Source organism: Eptatretus burgeri, chromosome 6 (genome assembly GCF_056783735.1).
Source record: "Eptatretus burgeri isolate ZD-2024b chromosome 6, Ebu_testis_v1, whole genome shotgun sequence".
Taxonomy (NCBI): Eukaryota; Metazoa; Chordata; class Myxini; order Myxiniformes; family Myxinidae; genus Eptatretus; species Eptatretus burgeri.
The window spans coordinates 113084372-113098969 of record NC_140966.1 but is presented as its reverse complement, the minus strand read 5'-3'; the positions used below and the strand labels follow the sequence as shown (position 1 = coordinate 113098969).

Below are 14598 nucleotides of genomic sequence, written 5' to 3'. Positions count from 1 at the left end.
CCAGTGTACTAGTAGAGGGACACAGCATCAGCGCCACAGTGCGCGCCAAGAAATGAAAGCTACCTGACAGCGAAGCTGCCATACGCAAGAACAGAGAACCGACCCACTGCGAGCCTTTGTTACTGAGGTTGTTATTTCGCAATTTCCAGGAAATATCCAACAGTCACACACAGGGAACAAAATAACGGCTGTGAATGGTCCACAGTGCACACTCGGCACTCAAAAAACAAGTCTGAATGCCCATTGCACTCTCTACATCGAGCTCATGCCAATTCCACTGTGATTTCATCATGGATTCATCCCACCGGTGACATCATTATGGAGATGTGGCTGTGACGCTGATGCAGTGCCCTGATAGATTAGGAAAGGAACTCGCCCAGGGCACCAGCGCACAATGATCTGCTGTGTTAGAGAGGTGTACGCGGTTTTCGATGTCCACAAATGACTGCCAGCAGACAGAACAGACGGCTTAAAGTCCCCACCCCACTCCATCGGGAATCAAACTCAGCATGCTACCTTTGAGCTATCCTGTCGCCCCCATGATACAGTAAAAAAGGGAAATTTGCCTTTAATCTTAGTTTTAAATGAAGCGACAACTACACTTCGAAGGAAGCTGGTTGGAGATGTGTTTTGAGCTTGGGGGGTGCAGCATCATGGAGAATCTGCTGTATGATCTTCAGGTGGTGAACATAAGAATATTATTCCTTTGAGATCGTTTGTTGTACAGTCATATATATATATATAGGTAGTCCTGCCTTTGTCTGCTTGATTGTGTTCTTGTCCATCTCTTGTCTAATTTCCCCGACAAACCCTATGGCAGGGTTTAAAGCTAATATTTGCATTACCGGCTGGAGAGACCACAACCCGAGATGGTGTGCGTGGGCGCGAGATGCATGCACTTGATTCCGGCCTGGCGGGGTGTGACCTGGAAGCGGGTAGGTGGAATCAATTATGTTTGATCCAGGATGACGTTCTAATAGTAATGTCTGACCCAGAATGACGTGGTATTACTCGGGTTTACCGGAGGTGATTGTGCCTGCAGGACACGTAGGTGGACATAGCAGCATGTTCCAGTCCCAGACACCAATTGAGCCGCACCCAAGGGAAGTTCTGGTGGATTTAAAATAAAAGCCAAGGGATCCTGAGAGTCGTGAGTCACATTGCTTGGAAACGTCGTGGAGGAATCCCGACAGTGCGAGCAGCCACAGATCTGAACGATTCCTCCCACTTGTATGACACCAACACAACAGTGAGACGGACAGAAATTCAAACAACCACTCGTCCAACTTGAACAAGTAACAACAACAATTTGAAAAAACAACTTATAATATAGCAACGCAAACAATACAAAACCAACGATTGTTAAAGGAAACTTGCATTTTTACCAACTCGAAGCACCCGCTCCCTACGGGAGCCGCCAAGGGGATCATGTTATTACATTTATGACTATTTTACTCCAAGGGGTCCCAGGATTACACACCCAAAAAATGGTTGCGATCGGTTCAGCCGTTTTTGCGGTACCTTGGAACAGACAGACAGACAGACAGACAGACAGACAGACAGACAGCACTCAACTCATCCCGTGACTTCTCTGACTGTAGGTGAACAACATAACTCGTGTATCTGATCATCTGAGGTGCACAGGCGAAGGGCTGAATGCCATACCCTCGACGTCGGGATGACGGATTTGGTAAGATGGCGGTGCTGTAAGATGGGTGTACCGTCTATGACGTCATTATGGCGTTACGTCTAGCACTAGGCTTGGCCTTTACGTTCACGGCGGTGTATTAATCAGGACTCAATGAGAATTGCATCTTTCAACTTGGACAAAAAAAAACAAACAAAAAAAAACACGTAACACGTCTGATCCCTGGGAACATTAAACAAATTAATAAGATTGTTTTTTTTTTCGCAAATATTACAAAAATCAACTCGGCGGTGTGAGTGGAGACGAACAAAAAAGGAAACAAAATGTTTCTGGAATATTAAAAAAATTGCAAATATTAACTGTTAATAAACTGTACTACTGTAATGTAAATAATTTTTTGAAATTTTTAAAAAAACTAGAAAGTATCTCTCCATGCAAAGCCCGTCCGCTTTGTATTCGGTCTTCTTCTTCTTCTTCTTCATCTTCCATATGCTAAACGGTTCCTTTGACCTTTTGACCAAATTCTTAATTCGTCTTCGTCCGTATTCTTATCATAAATCTTTGTTAAAAATTTGATGTCAAAAGCTCAAATTAAAATTAAAATTTCAGGTCAATTGTATGAAAATTGACGATTTCATGTGACGCTGACCCTTTTGACCTTATGACCAAATTATTAATTTGTCTTCTCCATATTTTCATAATAAAGCTTTGTTGAAAATTTGATGACAAAAGCTCAAATGGTAAAACCGTTATGGGCCGGACAGACAGACAGACAGACAGACAGACAGACAGACGTGATCGTAGAAGCTCATCTCCCACTGTGTGGGGGATGGGCTAATAAAGGTGAAATAGTGAGGGTTGAAAAAAAAAAGTGAGGGCCTTGGTCAGTGTTTCACTACATGGTCAAGAATGGGTGTGAACGCCCGTTATGAGTTGTTGTTTTTTTTGTATACACTGCCGAGGCTCGTATGAGAGCGAACACACATAACGTACAACAAGGGGAGCAGGAGACAAGAGGGGCGGGAGAGGGAAGGACAAAACAGTGTTGAGCAGAGAAATGAGGAGATCTGTGGAAGGGAGAGGGACGGGGTGGGGTACACAAGGTAAACAAGATGGACACAACAGGGACTTTCAGGTCCTTACACGACAGGGACTTTCAGGTCCTTACACGACGGGGACTTTCAGGTCCTTACACGACGGGGACTTTCAGGTCCTTACACGATGGGGACTTTCAGGTCCTTACATGACGGGGACTCTCAGGTCCTTACACGACAGGGACTTTCAGGTCCTTACATGACGGGGACTTTCAGGTCCTTACACGACGGGGACTTTCAGGTCCTTACACGACGGGGACTTTCAGGTCCTTACATGACAGGGACTTTCAGGTCCTTACACGACAGGGACTTTCAGGTCCTTACAGGACAGGGACTTTCAGGTCCTTACACGACAGGGACTTTCAGGAAGGAAAGCAGGGAATTTGAAGGAGGTGGGTTTGGGTGTATTAACGGGGGTAGAAAGGATCATGGTTTTGGATGAGGGCCAATAAGAGATGGTGGTGAACAGTTGTTTTGAAGACCTGGAGGGAAGAGTGGGATTGAAGAGAGTGTAGGAGTTTGTTGCAAAGACAGGAAAATGGAGGAATGAAAGAGTGAAGGTGAGCAGTGAAACCAGCGGACCTGGGAAAAGAAGAGCGAATATTGAACGCAGTGCATTTAAAAAGAACGCTTTGACCATCCATTGGGATGAATGATCCTGGCTCTGAGGAATTCCGTTTTCACGCCCCCCCCCCCCCACCCGGGCGAGACAATATATTGACTTGGAGCAAAAGTTTCTGTCCTTTTAATCCTACAGATGCCCGTTTAAAAAAGCCCTTTCCACGATTGAAGAAGAAGCGGGAATCGGAGTTTTATTGCAGTGTTTCCAACAGTAAGCAGTAATGTTATTCTAGGAGAGCAGGAACCCTTTCGAAGGACACATTAGGAGCACACAAAATTATCTGTAGTAATATTTCTTGAAGCAATATAAATGGACATGGTAGCACGATCATGAAAATGACTAGAAATCGTCCATCAATTGACGGAACAAGATAACTAGTTAACATGGAAGGAGCACACAAACAAACACAGCCACCATGACAGCAGCAACAACATTATTTTAAAAAAGCAATCGTTTTTGGTGTTTAACTTCATTTGACATCCTCATTGAGACTCACAGATAGACATGCAATATTTTTATGAAGTACAACTTGCTGTCTTTTGATTCATCTTATCAGCAAAGTGACGGGAAGCCACGCCAAGTTACAATGAAAACAACTGATTCACCAATTAAATGGCCATTCTTGTCATCACCCGGGGACCGATCATTGAGGTATCGTTCAGTTCACCAATAGGCACGGTCGAGGATCGAGGAGATGGAGGTCAGGTACCAGCGAGGGCTGATCGAGCCTCTTGGGGAGGTCGCTAGATTGTGAACCGTTATGTTCTACGCCATGATTGCAGTGCTACCCTTCGGTTAAACCTGCGCAAGCGCAGCCCTGCGGCTCTGAGTGGGTTTGGTTCCGGGGGGGCATGCCATTGCTCTGGTCCAGCAATCCGAATTACATCCAGCCAGAAACCCGTACCCGGAACAAATTGAGGAAATCAGTGAGCCCAAAAATCGCTCTCATTGCCGAATTGTGTAGTCTATGCGTCTATTGTTTTTAAAACTTTAAGATTATTCTTACATTGAAATTTCCTGTGTATGTTAATACACACGTCGGGCCATTTTCATTGGTGGAATTTTATATTGTGTTGCATTCTTTCCATAGACCGATTTTATTGCCCCAATAATTGTCCTTGTACAGAGTAAATTTAAATTGTTTATACATTTCAAGTTTTTCTTAAGCGTAACAGGTCTTTATTGTTGTTCCAATTGCCCGCTTCATCTCCACAAAAATTGTGTAATTTTACTCATCTGGATGCATTATGCTTAATAAATTGAAGTACTGGTACTTGAAATTGTCGCTCAGCGATGCAAGGGACAGGGTTGCCACGAGCCTGGTCATCAAGACCGGGGTAGTTCACAGATACTGATAAATAACGAAAGTTTTCACATTAGTTTCACCGTCTCTCGTGAACTCGGTGAAAAATCATCAAAATGATTTTCTACACATCGAGAACTCAAAAAGTTCCACAAACGAGATACCCACAAGAGTCCACGACTCGTCAACTAAAGTATTGTTATGAATTTGGAAGCCCTTTGCACACAGTGAGCAGTCCCACAGTTCAGTTATCTCGTTAAGTATATGTGGATAGTTAGAATCCCTCCCCTATGTCAAATGGGTTAATTTCATGTGTGCGCTGCGGGTTTCTTTTACAGTCAGATTTTTTACATCTTTAAATCTACCAACGCCAACAAAACCCTCGCTTCACTCCTCCACCCACTCTGCGGGCGAACAAGCACTTCACCCACCCAACTTTCACTTCACACCACGGTGCCATAATGCACGTGTTTCTGACTACGGACGTGGGCGGAGCCCCCTCGCCTCGGAGCTCTGACTCCGCCCCATCAAAAAAGAATGTCTCCCCTGTCGACACTGGGGAAGGCAAAAAAGCCTCTCTCGAGGGAGGAGCACTGAGACGCCGACATGCCCCTCCTCCAATCGCGGCTGGCCACCACGACACCCGAAAACGCCCCGTCCAATCCGGAGGCGAGTTACCCAAGAGCAGATCCCTCCACCCCGCTCGGGGAGGGATAAGAAGGATTGTGAGCTGTATCCGGGGAGTTCCTTGGTTCCTTGGAGGTCGTTCCTTGCTTTGGGTCTGCTAGTCGTCGGTCATCGTTCGTGGCTGGCCGGGTCGTTCGTAGGATCCTGGCTGCGCTCATTGGATTCTGGTTCGTGGGTTCGAGTCCCACCATGGTGGGTTGTGTTGGAGCGCTCGAGCTGGGGATCCCCGTTCCCTTCCACGGACTCCGGGCTCCACAAGTGCGAGTCGGTAAAACCGCACGAGGCGGCCAGGTACCCGATCAAACTCGAACCCCCAGCTTGCCTATCCTCCGTGGCTGGAGGGTCCGAATAAAGGCCAGTTGGCGCCATTTCTTTTTGGGTGTGTGTGTCCATCTGTGGCCAGTCTTGTAAGTAAAACTGTTAAGTGATTGCCATTGTACATTTGCCTGCATTAATATTCGTGATTAAGTCTGCTCTGTGTTTCCTTCCCTATTGCCTATTGTAAATAAATAACTGTTAAATGTTCCAGTTTGTTGTCTGTGTTTTCTTTCATTGACCCAGTATGGTTCGGGCTTGAGAATTAGGGAGGCCGATTGTGCCGTAAATTGTTATTTGGGCCGGTGCGGCTTTGGTAATTCCCGCTTGGTTTCGCCGGATCCGAGTCGGTAACAGCGATTCGGTTTGTACAAAGCTGGCTGAGGGTGTGGCTTCCCCGGTAGCTAGACCGCGTGGCTAATTAGGTAAATCGGAATCAGACAAAAAGACCCTAACCGCGCGGTCAAAATATTAGCGTCTACGGTCCATTAAGCGACCCGTCGACTTGGGAGTTATCCAGAGTGACGACCTTCAATTCCGGATGTTCGGTGGGAGACGGCCCAACTGCTCCATCTAGCGGTCGTCCTCGCCACCGAACCCTGCACCACAACAGTATCGACCACTTCTTTCGCATGCAGTTCAAGGCTGTGGGGTAGCATCATTGGCTGAGGGTGTGCCTTTGCCACTGATGCAATTCCCTAACTAAAGTATAATGAGGTGTGTATATAAATACATTTATTTATTTATTTAACTCCTCATACATACCCACTGGTATGCCCATGCAGTATATGGAAACATTGGCACGTCTCACCATTGTGAGCATCTTGTTTGTCGAACTTCTTGAAAGCTCAGTGTAGAGTGGATCACACTGGGACAACAATGAATGCATTGTACTGTAAAGGTGATGATGATTTTTGTAAATCCCAAAATGTTGTGCAGATGAGATAAAACCACTAAACGTTACGTCACAAGCGCTACTCCTAATTAACGATTTAATGAGCCGCAGGTTTGCAGGAATTGACGAAAGGGAAATATTTAACCACATGATATATAAGTGGTTATATATTATTAAAGTCGAAGCAATTTTAATAATCACGAGCACTTGTGACGTCATCCCTCTCTGCACCGTTCCCACTTCTATGCACCAACCCCCGTCAACGTTTCAGCATCTTCTTCTCACCCTACCATTGTTAGGGAGAAATGGTATTGCTATCGAGGTCATCCATCATGAACGATAATGTTTCAGCTGTCTCCCACAAAGCCCACAAACTATAGGATACTATTGTCAAGAGGAAGCTTTACTCAACAATCTGCAAAGCATTTTCAAGGTAATTTTACCTTTCAAATTTATATCGTGAAATATCATGATGGCAGAGAATGAAAGGGTTCACACATGTGAAAGAAATGGCGATTGGGAACAAAGACGGGGACAGTGAAAATCTGGCTTGTTGGAGGAGACGTCCAGACGGATGGGAACAGGTGGACATGTTGGAAAGAATTGACAAGTTGAAAGGGAAAGCTATCGATCACCGTTGGTGATGGTGGGAGGACATTGTATAGAGCTGAGCATCCGGCTTGAAGAACTGTAATGAAGGGCAGGAATGCATAGGAAATGGAAGGTGCTTCCAACAGTGGAGCCAGGAGCAGAAAAAGGCTTCGAAACAAGTCACCGGCGTCATGGTCGCCCTTCGTAGGTGAAGATGGCTGCTTGTGAAGAACCTGGGAACCTGAAATTGTTTCTATTGCAGCCTTGCAGGAGCTGCTGTCCAAACAACAATCACACTCTGAGATGGCAAGCGGTGTCACATGGTGTCGAGGGATATCCGAGGAGACCGGACCACTCGCTACTCTCGTCCCAGCCAGGAACTTGTAATTCGTTCCAGGGTTCCGGTGATAACTAGTCTATTATTCACCAAGGACACCGTGAGATATTTAACGTCCACCAACAATGCCTGCGAACTGATGGGTCTTCCACCCTCGCGTCCTTCCCAATGTAGTCTGGAGGTCAAAATCGCTGTTATTGCCCTTTGTGACGTCCGTACATCACACACATTGATGCGTCGCCCTGCAGGCCAAACACCAGGGTGGTAGTTCATAGCTGGGTGGAGATTCGAACTCAGGCTAAACAGCTCAAAGTGCACATGCCTCCAACTTATCACGCCAGCCCTTCAAGCAATATATTTCCAGGTCAACCTGAGATAGAACATTGCCAGAACAATCATGACTGTTCCATCATAAAAAAAAACTTTTAAACACGATTTTTTTCTTTCCATAAAGCTCGACAATAAAGTCCAATTATAGCTCCGTTTTCAAACTCTTTTTTTTTTCTCCCCCATACGTTTTGAAAATAGGTCGAAGGGTTAAAAGGGAACAAACGGGTGAAGTCGAAAATCTTGTGATGATAAAATATTTAACAAGGAGAGATGTGACCCCCACATGACCGCAAGAAATCCTATTTACACAGTTAATAGTTTGGCTGGAAATGATCTTTTGTGTTATGGAGAAGTCAAGAGAGGGGTCAATGGGTTAAAAGGAGGCTAAAAAGGGCTGAAGGATGATCCGGGGCAGTGGGAATCACATCTGCGCATGATGAAGATGTCAAAGGGGGGTAAAAAAAAAAATCGGTTTTTAATGCCGGAGCTCAACTCCTAGTAACAACGCTTGACACCTTTGATATTTCACAAACAGAAAACATCCAAAGCAAAGAATGACCACGAAAATGGGGTCTTCAAGATGGGTTCGAGAAAAAGCTGACGAGGGACCATAAGAGGCAATCACAACAAATCTCCAAAAGTGGATTTGGAGATGCAGGAGGAACAGTGATTGACCTGAAACTACAGATTAATTTACAACAACGAAAATAAAAATCACTTTCAAATTCGTGTGATGGGGCTATCCGAAAGATGGTGGTGATTTCATGTGATGAGGCTATCCTAAACTTGGTAATGATTTTGAGTGATGAGGCTATCCTAAACTTGGTAATGATTTTGTGTGATGAGGCTATCCTGAACTTGGTAATGATTTTGTGTGATGAAGCTATCCTGAACTTGGTAATGATTTTGTGTGATGAGGCTATCCTGAACTTGGTGGTGATTTCATGTGATGTGGCTATCCTGAACTTGGTGGCGATTTCATGTGATGTGGCTATCCTAAACTTGGTGGTGATTTTGTGTGATGAGGCTATCCGAAACTTGGTGGCGATTTTGTGTGATGTGGCTATCCTGAACTTGGTGGTGATTTCATGTGATGTGGCTATCCTAAACTTGGTAATGATTTTGTGTGATGAGGCTATCCTGAACTTGGTAATGATTTTGTGTGATGAGGCTATCCTGAACTTGGTGGTGATTTCATGTGATGTGGCTATCCTGAACTTGGTGGTGATTTCATGTGATGAGGCTATCCTTAACTTGGTTATGATTTTGTGTGATGAGGCTATCCTAAACTTGGTAATGATTTTGTGTGATGTGGCAATCCTGAACTTGGTGGTGATTTTGTGTGATGAGGCTATCCTAAACTTGGTGGCGATTTCGTGTGATGTGGCTATCCTGAACTTGGTGGCGATTTCATGTGATGTGGCTATCCTAAACTTGGTGGTGATTTTGTGTGATGAGGCTATCCTGAACTTGGTGGCGATTTCATGTGATGTGGCTATCCTAAACTTGGTGGTGATTTTGTGTGATGAGGCTATCCGAAACTTGGTGGCGATTTTGTGTGATGTGGCTATCCTGAACTTGGTGGTGATTTCATGTGATGTGGCTATCCGAAATTTGGCGGTGATTTTGTGTGATGAAGCTATCCTGAACTTGGTAGTGATTTCATGTGATGTGGCTATCCTGAACTTGCTGGTGATTTCTTGTGATGTGGCTATCCGAAATTTGGTGGTGATTTCATGTGATATGACTATCCTGAACTTGGTGGTGATTTCATGTGATGTGGCTATCCTGAACTTGGTGGCGATTTCATGTGATGTGGCTATCCTAAACTTGGTGGTGATTTTGTGTGATGAGGCTATCCGAAACTTGGTGGCGATTTTGTGTGATGTGGCTATCCTGAACTTGGTGGTGATTTCATGTGATGTGGCTATCCTAAACTTGGTAATGATTTTGTGTGATGAGGCTATCCTGAACTTGGTAATGATTTTGTGTGATGAGGCTATCCTGAACTTGGTGGTGATTTCATGTGATGTGGCTATCCTGAACTTGGTGGTGATTTCATGTGATGAGGCTATCCTTAACTTGGTTATGATTTTGTGTGATGAGGCTATCCTAAACTTGGTAATGATTTTGTGTGATGTGGCAATCCTGAACTTGGTGGTGATTTTGTGTGATGAGGCTATCCTAAACTTGGTGGCGATTTCGTGTGATGTGGCTATCCTGAACTTGGTGGCGATTTCATGTGATGTGGCTATCCTAAACTTGGTGGTGATTTTGTGTGATGAGGCTATCCTGAACTTGGTGGCGATTTCATGTGATGTGGCTATCCTAAACTTGGTGGTGATTTTGTGTGATGAGGCTATCCGAAACTTGGTGGCGATTTTGTGTGATGTGGCTATCCTGAACTTGGTGGTGATTTCATGTGATGTGGCTATCCGAAATTTGGCGGTGATTTTGTGTGATGAAGCTATCCTGAACTTGGTAGTGATTTCATGTGATGTGGCTATCCTGAACTTGCTGGTGATTTCTTGTGATGTGGCTATCCGAAATTTGGTGGTGATTTCATGTGATATGACTATCCTGAACTTGGTGGTGATTTCATGTGATGTGGCTATCCTGAACTTGCTGGTGATTTCTTGTGATGTGGCTATCCGAAATTTGGTGGTGATTTCATGTGATATGACTATCCTGAACTTGGTGGTGATTTCATGTGATGTGGCTATTCTGAACTTGGGGCTGATTTCATGTGATGTGGCTATTCTGAATTTGGGGGTGATTTCATGTGATGTGGCTATCCTGAGCTTGGGGATGATTTCATGTGATGTGGCTATCCTGAACTTGGTGGTGATTTCATGTGATGTGGCTATCCTAAAGTTGGTGGTGATTTTGTGCAATGTGGCTATCCCAAACCTGGTAGTGATTTTGTGTGATGTGGCTGTCCTCAACTTGGTGGTGATTTTGCATGATGGGCTATCCTGAACTTGGTAGTGATTTCATGTGATGTGGCTTAACTAAACTTGGTTGTGATTTCATGTGATGTGGCTTTACTAAACTTGGTAGTGATTTCACGTGATGTGGTCGTAAACAGGTGGTGATTTTGTGTGATGTGGCTGAACTAAACCTGGTCGTGATTTTGTGTGATGTGGCTATCCTACACTTGGTGGTGATTTTGTATGATGGGCTATCCTGAAGTTGGTAGTGACTTCATGTGATGTGGCTGAACTAAACTTGGTAGTGATTTCATGTGATATGGCGACACTAAACATGGTAGTGATTTCATGTGATGTGGCTTAACTAAACTTGGTTGTGATTTCATGTGATGTGGCGAAACTAAACTTGGTGGTGATTTCCTGTGATGTGGCGATACTAAACATGGCAGTGATTTTGTGTGATGGGCTATCCAAAACATGGCAGTGATTTCATGTGATGTGGCTTTACGAAACTTGGTAGTGTTTTCATGTAATGTGGCAAAACTAAACTTGGTGGTGATTTTGTGTGATGTGGCTATCCTAAACTTGGTGGTGATTTCATGTGATGTGGCAATACTAAACATGGTGGTGATTTTGTGTGATGTGGCTATCCTCAACTTGGTGGTGATTTCATGTGATGTGTCTCTACTGAACTTGGTAGTGATTTCATGTGATGTGACTAAACTCAACTTGGTGGTGATTTTGTGTGATGTGGCTATCCTAAACTTGGTGGTGATTTCATGTGATGTGGCAATACTAAACATGTTGGTGATTTTGTGTGATGTGGCAATACTAAACATGGTGGTGATTTTGTGTGATGTGTCTCTACTGAACTTGGTAGTGATTTCATGTGATGTGGCTATACTAAACATGGTGGTGATTTTGTGTGATGTGGCTATACTAAACATGGCAGTGATTTCATGTGATGTGGCTATACTAAACTTGGTGGTGATTTCATTTAATGTGGCTATACTAAACTTGGTGGTGATTTCATTTGATGTGGCGATACTAAACATGGCTGTGATTTCATGTGATGTGGCTATACTAAACTTGGTGGTGATTTTGTATGATGTGGCTATCCTAAACTTGGTGGTGATTTCATGTGATGTGGCTATACGAAACATGGTGGTGATTTTGTGTGATGTGTCTCCACTAAACATGGCAGTGATTTCATGTGATGTGGCTATACTAAACTTGGTGGTGATTTCATTTGATGTGGCGATACTAAACATGGCTGTGATTTCATGTGATGTGGCTATACTAAACTTGGTGGTGATTTCATTTGATGTGGCGATACTAAACATGGCTGTGATTTCATGTGATGTGGCTATACTAAACTTGGTGGTGATTTTGTATGATGTGGCGATACTAAACTTGGTGGTGATTTTGTATGATGTGGCTATCCTAAACTTGGTGGTGATTTCTTGTGATGTGGCTATACGAAACATGGTGGTGATTTTATGTGATGTGGCTATACTAAACTTGGTGGTGATTTCATTTGATGTGGCGATACTAAACATGGCTGTGATTTCATGTGATGTGGCTATACTAAACTTGGTGGTGATTTTGTATGATGTGGCTATCCTAAACTTGGTGGTGATTTCATGTGATGTGGCTATACGAAACATGGTGGTGATTTTGTGTGATGTGTCTCCACTAAACTTGGTAGTGATTTCATGTGATGTGGCTATACGAAACATGGTGGTGATTTTGTGTGATGTGTCTCCACTAAACATGGCAGTGATTTCATGTGATGTGGCTATACTAAACTTGGTGGTGATTTCATTTGATGTGGCGATACTAAACATGGCTGTGATTTCATGTGATGTGGCTATACTAAACTTGGTGGTGATTTTGTATGATGTGGCTATACTAAACTTGGTGGTGATTGTGTATGATGTGGCTATCCTAAACTTGGTGGTGATTTCATGTGATGTGGCTATACGAAATATGGTGGTGATTTTGTGTGATGTGTCTCCACTAAACTTGGTAGTGATTTCATGTGATGTGGCTATACGAAACATGGTGGTGATTTTGTGTGATGTGTCTCCACTAAACATGGCAGTGATTTCATGTGATGTGGCTATACTAAACTTGGTGGTGATTTCATTTGATGTGGCGATACTAAACATGGCTGTGATTTCATGTGATGTGGCTATACTAAACTTGGTGGTGATTTTGTATGATGTGGCGATACTAAACTTGGTGGTGATTTTGTATGATGTGGCTATCCTAAACTTGGTGGTGATTTCTTGTGATGTGGCTATATGAAACATGGTGGTGATTTTATGTGATGTGTCTCTACTGAAGTTGGTGGTGATTTCATGTGATGTGGCTATACTAAACTTGGTGGTGATTTCATTTGATGTGGCGATACGAAACATGGCTGTGATTTCATGTGATGTGGCGATACGAAACATGGTGGTGATTTTGTGTGATGTGGCTATACGAAACATGGTGGTGATTTTGTGTGATATGTCTCCACTGAACTTGGTGGTGATTTCATGTGATGTGGCTATACTAAACATGGCAGTGATTTCATGTGATGTGGCTATACTAAACTTGGTGGTGATTTTGTGTGATGTGGCTATACTAAACTTGGTGGTGATTTTGTATGATGTGGCTATCCTAAACTTGGTGGTGATTTCATGTGATGTGGCTATACGAAACATGGTGGTGATTTTGTGTGATGTGTCTCCACTGAACTTGGTGGTGATTTCATGTGATGTGGCTATACTAAACATGGCAGTGATTTCATGTGATGTGGCTATACTAAACTTGGTGGTGATTTCATTTGATGTGGCTATACTAAACATGGCTGTGATTTCATGTGATGTGGCGATACTAAACTTGGTGGTGATTTTGTGTGATGTGGCTCTACTAAACATGGTGGTGATTTTGTGTGATGTGTCTCTACTAAACATGGCTGTGATTTCATGTGATGTGGCGATACTAAACTTGGTGGTGATTTTGTGTGATGTGGCTCTACTAAACATAGTGGTGATTTTGTGTGATGTGTCTCTACTGAACCTGGTACTGATTTTGTGTGATGGGCTATTATCAACTTTTGGTGATGATTTTGTGTGATGTGTCTCTACTAAACATGGCTGTGATTTCATGTGATGTGGCGATACTAAACTTGGTGGTGATTTTGTGTGATGTGGCTCTACTAAACATCGTGGTGATTTTGTGTGATGTGTCTCTACTGAACCTGGTACTGATTTTGTGTGATGGGCTATTATCAACTTTTGGTGATGATTTTGTGTGATTTGGCTATTCTATACTTGGTGGCTCACAACTGCTGACGCTCTAAATGTATAAAATAGCTGAGACCTCAATTGGAATCTCAATACCGTCGATCAGATAAACCCGAAGCTGTACATGAACATGATCGACCGCACCGTAAACACAATTGTACATGAACACGATCAAAACATCATGAGCGATAGTCCGATTTCTTCCTAGGTCCGGCATCATGGGATGCAGGTCACAGTAATTCAATGGGTCCTCGAAGACCCTCGTTTTAAGTTAACCAGCTACTGCGGCATCCACACACATCAGCAGTTTTATTTCACCCAATCGTATGATTTCATTGATGTTGTGGTATCCTTATTCATTGGCATGATCGAGACTTTATTATGTGGTTCAAATGCACGTGAGTTGAACTCTGGCACAGCCTTCCGTTTTCGAGGCAATCAAGCTGCCTCCTCTGTTCTTTGCGACCTCATCAATTTCTCCGATCATTATGGTTACACATGCAGCTGATGGTGCTTTGTTATCCCGACATCATAATTAGCCCACCCTCCT

General features: G+C 43.6%; 1 protein-coding gene across 3 annotated transcripts in view; it reads right to left on the bottom strand.

Annotated features, from left to right (window-relative positions):
* LOC147025652 (adhesion G protein-coupled receptor B1-like) overlaps nt 1-14598 on the bottom strand; it is a 182989-nt gene that overhangs the window by 167089 nt on the left and 1302 nt on the right. The window lies entirely within an intron of this gene.